Here is a 7,688-nt window from a genome sequence, read left to right as displayed (position 1 = left end):
AGGATACTACAGTTAGCTGTTGGGTCAACTAAAAGGATAAAGACCACAAGAAAGTTCTTCGGCTTGTTTGCATTGGGGTCCCTTTAAATTGTAGGCTACTCAATAATGCCCCAAATACCCCCTTAAATTCTATTTCGCTCAGGCACGCTCCCGAAGTGCGCCGTTTCTATCGGGCACGCTCCCGCGCGCCCCATTACACACGTGCAGTTGATGAAGTTGAACACATGTGTAGGGCTTCTTCAACAAGTTGCATCCCAGTGGTCACTCACTGCTCACACACACACTCAAGAGACCTCTCCGAGACAGAAGGGCTGCAGGCTGCACTGGACTCTTCACGGACAAAACATGTGTAACATGAAAATGTTGCCTTTACTTCTTCTCATCACCTTGATACACAGTAAGACATTTTCAGATTTTCGGAGGAGATAGGCTCTATATATAACGTAGGCCTACTTGCAGTCTAAAGTATTATTGCCTAGATTTTTGTTTCACTTTTGCAAAAATCATAAGGTTAAGTTAATTGCATTTAATTCGGCATGTATGAAAAAACAAGAGCCAGATATAGAACAGGAGGAGACTGTAGCCTAATAATTATGAATTGAAACAATGTTGTTAAATTAATAATATATATTTATGACTATAGGGTGTAATAATATTAAAACAATGCTAATTACATGAAAGATTTGTGTGTGTGTGTGTGTGTGTGTGTGTGTGTGTGTGTGTGTGTGTGTGTGTGTGTGTGTGTGTGTGTGTGTGTGTGTGTGTGTAGCCTACACTATCTGAGAGAGAGGGGCCTGTGTGTGCGTGTGTGCGTTGTAGGCTATGTATGTCTACTGTTGCAAACTGTACAATGAGAAAATGTACTTGGGGTAAAACGATATTGATAGGCTGATAGAGCCTGTCTGTATTTGGTCTTCAAATGTTTAAAAAAATATACAGTACTAGAGGTTTTCCATCTCGAATCCTTGAGAGGCTGTAGCCCTTCAGCAAAGGAACGCCTTAGGGAAGGTGTGATTTGATGTGTGATTTCATAGGGACTGACTTGAAGATAAGTGGGGAGTGGTGATGGGGCACTGTGTTTACATTGGACCCTCTCCTGTTCAAACAGATTCGGAGCCTAGATGAGTTCTGTCACTGTGTCACATTGTCCTCTGGAGGAGAACCACAGAATCAAAAGGAGATCCCACCGTTTCAGTTTGGTGATAGCCTCTGGTTGACCCTCGTGCTAATTGGACCGAGATTAAATCAAGCACATACTATCTTTAAAGAATGCTTTTGAAGTCGATGAGAGAATGCTGACAGACATGTTCATGTTTTTTGATACAATATCAATAATTGCACATGTTTGTGCGTGTCTGCGACTCTGTGCGCGCGTGTGCGTGCGTGCGTGTGTGCGCAAGGTGTTGAAGGGAGTCGTGCATGTGTGATTGGTTTAAAACCTTCTGTTGGGCCAGCTGAGAAGAGTAGGGTTACTGTATATACAGAGAGGCTTTGTGCATATGAAGCGCGCGCACACACACACACACACACACACACACACACACACACACACACACACACACATACACACACACACACACACACACACACACACACACACACACACACACACACACACACACACACACACACACACACACACTTTGTGAGTGTGTGCGCGCTTTAGGGTCAGATCATGAGAGAAGGTGATTAGGTCAGTATAGACCAGCTCTCCAACAGCTTGTCAGAGTACCATCTATCACCTGCATTCCTGCACTCCGCCGTTCCTGGCACCACCACGACGTACACATTCTATATGTTTCCAAGTTCATCTTTATGCGTCTGTCCGCACAAAGTCGATACCTGCTATGCTTGATAAGTTGTTTGTTTTCTTTGGCTTTGTTTGTTGGAGGCGTGGGAGTGCTTGGAAGTATATTTGTATCTCGTCTGGGTAGTTTATGATGTCATTCCACAGCTAATTCCCATGCCCCTACTTTATCTGCTTGTCTGTCGGTGTTTGTCTGGTTTTTCTCTCTGGCGGGCACTAATGTAAAACCCGGAGCACCGGTAGATTTAAGTGAGTTTGTAATCATTTTCTCACTTGAGCACCATTCAATGAATCAATAGTCTCTTGTTGAGACAGACTGTTTGCTCACTCACACTATTTTCAGATGTTGAAGAGTTGTATGGCTCGAGAAACGAATGAATCCATTATTTATTTTACATGTTATTCTGTCTTGACTAACATGATAAATGGTTGTAAACGTCTAAGCCGGACACAACACAAGACAGCTCACTTGTTATTTCAAATGCGGTTCTTACATCAGGTCCTTTTTATTTTCCACACATCAAAGTGCAAGACAAGATCCACATTTGTTTCGATTTTATTATACAGCATAATAGAGAAACGTTTTGTTTTCTCTTTTTTGTGGTGGTATCAAGTTACTTTGATAGTAGACAAAACAACCAGCTACCCTTTATCATGAATGATGTTTTCAATTCCAGGCCCTGCCTCCCTCTCTGTGACAGTAAGCAGCAGCAAACCCAAAGTGGAAGTCCATGAACACACAGGTGATAAAGCAAAGGAAATGAATTATAGATGCACCATGCTTTAGTCATTTCTCAGAACAACATTGACATTGAACAACATTGACATTCTTTATTGGATCACTGTAACATTGCTTAAAATGAAAATTGTTAAAGCCCTACTGTACCTATACCTTAAGAAATAACTTCTTCAATCATTTAAAAATAAAATAAAATAAAAAATATGACATAGAATTCATAGGATTCAAACAGTATGTGTATGTGTACATGTACGTGCAATACTTTAATTAGGTTTACACTTCTATTTGAACTTACTGTGTGACTTCCAGATGCTGTCCTGTCCTGTGAGTTTAAGACTGAAAAGGACCAGAACCCTCGCATTGAATGGAAGAAGAAAGGAAAAGGGGTGACATTTGTTTACTTTGCTGGCAAATTTAGTGGTGAGCAACCTTTATTACAATCTTTATTACACGTTTTATTGTGCCATCTTTCTTCAGTATCACTGCCTGTCTTCACAGTATTCTTGTCTTTCTGTATTCTACAGTTTGGCACATTCTTAGTTAACTTAGTATGTACTCTTTGCTTAAGGATCCTATGCCGGACGAGCCAAGATAGAGGGGGCCACCCTGACAATACACTCTGTTACCCAGAAAGACTCAGGGGAGTATCGATGTGAGGTCACTGCTACTGAAGACCATGTCAACCTTGGAGAGACAACTGTATCCCTTAATGTACTGGGTAAGACACCGAAGGAGTGTGTGTGCGTTCATGTATGTCTGTGTTTGTCTCTGTGTCAGAGGTCATCAATGTCTGTACACGGACAAATGTGTCCTTGGCAAATTTTAGATTTATTTTTTTACACTATATTATAATGTTCTTATTTTGATTACAAGACCCAATTACTGAATGTCAAGTCTCCAGGTTTTCAACACCGATTTACTACAACACTGTGGCATATTCAGAGTCCAATAATACTAGTGGTTCTTTTATTTGCAACACTCTGAGAGTGTACAAAATGGAACCAAAGGTTCCATTCCACTGCAAGCCAGCATGGCAATGACCCCTGCTCTGTGTGCTTGTGTGTGGTGTATAGAAATGTGTTGCAGATTAGAAAAGGTGTTCAGATAAAATACATGGGTGTAAATTAGCACATGCGTGTTGGACAAAGGAAATAGGAAACTTCAAGAAGGCACTAACATAAATGTTTGCCTTTAATGACTAAGTGCTTCTTCCCCCTCTCTCCCTTCAGTGCCCCCCCACGTCCCGTCCTGTGAGGTGCCCAGCTCTGTGATTGCTGGGGAAGGCCTGGAGCTTGTCTGTAAGGACAATCTCAGCATCCCTCCTGCCACCTACAGTTGGTACAAAGACAACAAGGCACTGAGTCCTTCATCGGACACTTCCTATAATATGGACGCAAAGAAGGGAACGCTGGTAAGCACCTACAGTAGTGAAAAGTATGCAAATGTAGATGCTCAAATGGATGTACGCAATATGTATGCTTGCACTGACATGGCAACAGATGCAGACAAAGACAGAAGCAGAGGTATACACAATAAAATGTCAGGTTTTTACTTTCACCAATCTGTATGGTAGAGTATATTAATACAACATAACTAACACAAGCAGCGGAGGTTGTATTTGGTCCCTATTCTTCTATTGAGACATAGGACAACTACTGGAAATAGCTTGCATTCCCAAATGTGTGTTCTGTTATAATAAAATAAATAAAAAATGTTGTTGCTCATAAGCAGGACCCGTGTTTGAATCCCAGGAAAGTTACAGATTGCAGCTTTAAATGAACACAGATGATTTTGTTATGTACCTGCTTGTTGTAATGGTTTATTATTTTTTTTCCCCTCTCTTCCTCTATAATGGAACAGAAAATTAACAGCGTGTCTAAAACAGACTCTGGGTTGTATCGCTGCGAGTCGTCTAACAGCGTGGGGGCGCCAAAGAGCTGCGTGGCTCAGCACCTGAAAGTCATCGACTGTAAGTGATTTTGTTGTCTGGGTCGAGGCTGCTCATTGCAGACTACAACCAATACTTTTACAATGTACAACCCATGCAGCCACTTTCAATTCACCCTCTCTCTCCCCCTATTCTCCCCTACAGATGAGCTGAGTATGACCACTCTGATAGCTGGTGGTTCCGCCCTGTTGCTGCTAATCTTAATGTGCTGCCTTGGTGTGTGTCTCTGCCAGCGCAGGGGTTGCTGCAAGAGTGAGTATAGGCTACTGCTAGACTCTCTCTCTCTCTCTCTCTCTCTCTCTCTCTCTGTGTGTGTGTGTGTGTGTGTGTGTGTGTGTGTGTGTGTGTGTGTGTGTGTGTGTGTGTGTGTGTGTGTGTGTGTGTGTGTGTGTGTGTGTGTGTGTGTGTGAACAACTATTAAAGACAGAATTTCAGAACTGATTTTTTTCCTTCCTTTTTTTTATCAGAGGAGAATAACAAAAAAAGGTAAGTTACATTTTATGATCATTCTCTTATGTACAGCATATATGTGTTATTGTTGTATGAACTTAAACTGGAACTCTCTTCCATCCAGCGGCAAGCCCTACAGCCCACCACCTCCTCCTCCCACCCGCAATGTGAGTGATCAAAGCAAACACTATCGTGATCATGTTTGTTTTAGTGGCTGCCATTAATGTGGGGCCCTCTGCGAACTGTTGTTGATAAGTGGCTGATAAAATGTTCTAAAGGAAGCGTTTCATTGTACATCTTTCCACTCTCCACAGCTCAAGAACTATAAACACACTCAGTCCTTCATGATCTGAGGGAAAACAATATTCCTGTTTCCCAAGCCAAGCCACACCAGCCACACACTCCAAATGGCAATGTACACAGTTAACCACATGAACCCTAGAATACCTATTCTGGGGTGAACAGTCATCGAAAATAGCAGATTGCGACGTGTTGTGCTTGTAGATCAGTTATTTTAGGCAAAGTTGTTTTGTGTAGAGACAAAACAGGAGGAGGTCTAGTACAGATCGCTGGAGGGACTGCGGTGAACTAAGCATAGGCCTATAGGGTTTGAGTGGTTAACTGGGCTCACACTAGAGTTTTAAAATACTAACCGTTTTTGAAATCAGGTTGCATCATAAGGACAATCTAGAATTCTAGATGTTCTCTCAAACATGCACGACACTACAAGATTGTAAAATAATGCCACATCACACACTACAGGATTATATTAATATTATCGTGCCTCGCCTTGCAGAGTAATGCACCAACTCACAAAAGTCCTCATATACTTCACGTCTGTCTCCTTGTAAACTTGTCTCTCTTGGTTGTGTGCGACTCCTGGCATCACACTCGGACAATAGTGATCATCGAGATCTTAAACCGTAAATATCAAACACATTTGATATTATAGCGGTGGCCCAATGATTTTAAGGTCCCAGTGTGTGTCTTTTTGGCAACACCTCTGGTAGCCCAGTTGTTTGTTAGAACTGCGATTCCCTGAATTCAGTTCAAATTCAAAAAACGGAAGTAACGCTCCAAAACTAATATTGTCGAGGATATTTTAGAAGGCTACAACTTTTAAGAAAAAGTAAAGTATGTATTCAATTTAATAGATTTAAAAATGGAGAAATAAAAAAAAAAATACATTCCCCGACCTGTTTAATTTCTGATGAAAGCATAATTTTGCTGCAAGTGTCGGGACAGAGATTCACAAGTACAAAAAAGGGGGCATGGTGGTGCAGTAGGTAGCGCTGTTGCCTCACAGCTAGAAGGTCCTGGGTTTGCTTCCTGTTGGGGACGCTATGGGTGCTGTGTCCTCTCCTCCACGCCATCAGTGCCCATGCCCTATAGGTGGGGTTTGCAAAAGGGCCTTTCTGTGTGGAGTTTGCATGATCTCCCCGTGTCCCCTAGGGTAGGGTAGGTACCCTCACAAAAACATGCAGTAATCCTGGTCTCTATACTGCCTCCCCCTGGTCAGCCTGGGGCGCCTGATCGAGGGGAAAGGAACTGGTGGGAATAACGTGTTCCTTACACACGCTAGGTCCCACACAGGAAACTCCCCCCTGTCAGGTGAAAAGAAGCGGCTTGGACTCCTCGTACATTGAAGGAAGCATGAGTGCAGTTTGTTGCTCTCCCCAGGTTGGCAGAGGGAGACTAGTGCACAGGATTACACTTAGCAATTGGCATTGGGTTACAAAAATCCTGGGATATGGGCTACATTTTTTTAAAAGCAGTACAAAATAGAGCATTTATGGTCATTTTGAAAAGAATAGTGCATTTATGGTTATTGTGAAAAATGTATCAGTGCAAGATTATATAATAAAATAACAGTAGTTTAAAAGAAAGTGATGTCTTTAAGCAGATTATAGATTTCCGATCATGCGGTTCGGACCAGCCTCGAATCAGGAACACTCCCACTATTGTTGGGAGGGGGGAATCGGTCCCGTAATTACTGTAGTGTGAGCCCAGTTTTCATAAGATTTGCACTGGGATACTTTGCAGTCAAGATACAACCTATACATCTCAGAAAGTTGCCCACCATGTCTTGGATAAAGCCATGGAATCTGTTGCTTCTTGCTTTTTGTTATTATTTAGAGTCAGATTTTAATTATCTTTAGATGTTTTTCTTTGACTATGTATGCTATTGCTATCCTTTTTTAATGTTATATTTTCATCTATTTTTTATATTTTATATTGTTATCTTATATACTTGCAATATATTTTGTTTGTTGTTTGGTATACAAATGTGTGTGTACTAAAGATTGTGAATTGAGTGACAAATGAACGGGTGTCTGTACGCACTGAATATTAGGCTACTATGAAAGCTTTTAGTTTTTTAGTTGATACTCCCAGTTTTCTTGAATCTTCTTGTCTACTAAAGAGTAAAGACTGATGTTGGCTATACTTAAACCCACCACTAGATAGCACCAAAGTATAGAAGAAGTCTGTTGCTATCAGCTGGATACAAGACTATCTCAAAGATGCCAGCTTGTATTATTTGTATATCAACAAAGGCACTATTGTTCTCTCTTTATCGTTCCTGTTGTTCTTATTATGGTGGTCCTCGTGAATTAAAGGTCTTGAAAGGCTTTGTTTTTCTGTTCTTTCTTTGGGTTCAATTCTGAAAGAAGCTGCTATTTTGTGTGCGTGTGTGCGTGTGAGCGTGCGTGCGTGCATGCGTGCGCGCGTGCGCCCCCGACAGA

At 41.6% G+C, this 7,688-nt stretch overlaps 1 pseudogene across 1 annotated transcript; it reads left to right on the top strand.

The window, feature by feature from the left end:
• The first annotated feature begins 354 nt into the window (after positions 1-354).
• On the top strand, positions 355-5,297 carry LOC308308273 (junctional adhesion molecule 2A-like; annotated as a pseudogene). Its single transcript has 9 exons — positions 355-397; positions 2,485-2,550; positions 2,856-2,966; positions 3,115-3,264; positions 3,776-3,957; positions 4,407-4,515; positions 4,639-4,746; positions 5,084-5,111; positions 5,259-5,297. The product of its transcript is annotated as a junctional adhesion molecule 2A-like (transcript).
• Positions 5,298-7,688: the final 2,391 nt, after the last annotated feature.

This window comes from Nannobrachium achirus, assembly GCF_963921795.1.
Source record: "Nannobrachium achirus genome assembly, chromosome: 22".
Classification (NCBI taxonomy): Eukaryota; Metazoa; Chordata; class Actinopteri; order Myctophiformes; family Myctophidae; genus Nannobrachium; species Nannobrachium achirus.
Note: the sequence above shows the minus strand (reverse complement) of the source record. Positions and strands in the feature narration are given on the sequence as shown.